We start from the raw sequence: 1763 nt of genomic DNA on the forward strand, positions 1-1763 counted from the left end.
CAATAAATAAGGCTTTACATCAACCTGAAACGTTAACATTAACAATTGCTGCCTGACCTGCTGAGTATTTCCAGCATGCTTTGTTTTTATTCCACTTTCACATCTTTGTTCTTTTGCTTCCTTGTGATCAGTGTATCACTGTCTCTCCCTCACCCCTCCTCTCTCTCTCCTTCTCTCTCTCAATTCAGACCTCCATGAATGACTGTCATCTGCAATTCCCAGGTATAATATGCAAAGTTCTTCTGCAAGAGGATTACATTGAATTCGCTGACTCTACAAGTCTCCAGATTCTGGACCTATTGGGCCAGATTTTCACTACTGAGGTGAATAGCTCAAGTTGGAAAACTTCCCAATTCATTGAAGCTGCCTTAATACAAAACTCCCACTCTTAAAATTCATTCAAACTTTTAAATCTCTTCAAGTGGTTAAGCTCTTAAAAAAGAAACAACTGTCTATTCAACACAACACCAAAGACAGCTAATCCGTCAATAGCGTATTTAAACTGTAAATTAAACTGTGACCTATGAGCCCCCTGCTGAGATAATTGTAGTGTTTGAAACTCCAGCAAAAATTCACAATGACATTATAACAGCACTTGGGAAAATGTCAACAAAGAGCTGCCCTGTTAGCCACATTATTAATATGACGAGTCCAGTTCAGTTTCTGATCAATGTAACCCCCAGGATGTTGATTGTGGGGGATTCAGCGATGGTAATGCCATTGAATATCAAGGGGCATGGTTAGATCCTCTCTTGTAGAAGATGGTCATTGCCTGGCACTTATGTGGCGCAAATGTAACTTGCCACTTGTCAGCCCAAGCCTGGATATTGCCCATGTCTTGCTGCATTTGGACATGGACTGCTTCATTATCTGAGGAGGCGAGAATGATGCTGAATATTGTGCAGTCAGCCGCAAACATCCCCACTTCTGACCTTATGATGGAACGGAAGTCATTGATTAAGCAGCTGAACATGGTTGGGCCTAGGACACTACCCTGAGGAACTCCTGCAGTGATGTCCTGGAGTTGAGATGATTGACCTCCAACCACCACCACCATCTTCCTTTGTGCCTGGTATGACTCCAAGAGAGTTTTCCCCTGATTCACATTGACTCCAGTTTAGCGAGGGCTCCTTGGTGCTGTACTCGGTCAAATCTTGTCTTGATGTCAAGGCATTCACTCTCACCTCATCTCTGGCATTCAGCTCTTTTGTCCATGTTTGAACCAAGGCTGTACTGAGGTTAGGAGCTGAGTGACCCTGGCGGAACCCAAACTGAGCGTTGTGAGCAGATTATTGCTGAGTAAGTGCCGTTTGATAATACTGTTGATGACTCCTTCCATCACTTTGCTGATGATGGAGAGTCGACTGATGGGGTGGTAATGGTTTGGGCAGCACGGTAGCATTGTGGATAGCACAATTGCTTCACAGCTCCAGGGTCCCAGGTTCGATTCCGGCTTAGATCACTGTCTGTGCGTAGTCTGCACGTCCTCCCCGTGTGTGCGTGGGTTTCCTCCGGGTGCTCCGGTTTCCTCCCACAGTCCAAAGATGTGCAGGTTAGGTGGATTGGCCATGTTAAATTGCCCCTTAGTGTCCAAAATTGCCCTTAGTGTTGGGTGGGGTTACTGGGTTATGGGGATAGGGTGGGTGGTGTTGACCTTGAGTATGTTGCTCTTTCCAAGAGCCGGTGCAGACTCGATGGGCCGAATGGCCTCCTTCTGCACTGTAAATTCTATTTAAATTCTATTTAATGGCTGGTCAGATTTG

This window comes from Scyliorhinus torazame, chromosome 11 (assembly GCF_047496885.1).
Source record: "Scyliorhinus torazame isolate Kashiwa2021f chromosome 11, sScyTor2.1, whole genome shotgun sequence".
In the NCBI taxonomy this organism is placed as follows: domain Eukaryota; kingdom Metazoa; phylum Chordata; class Chondrichthyes; order Carcharhiniformes; family Scyliorhinidae; genus Scyliorhinus; species Scyliorhinus torazame.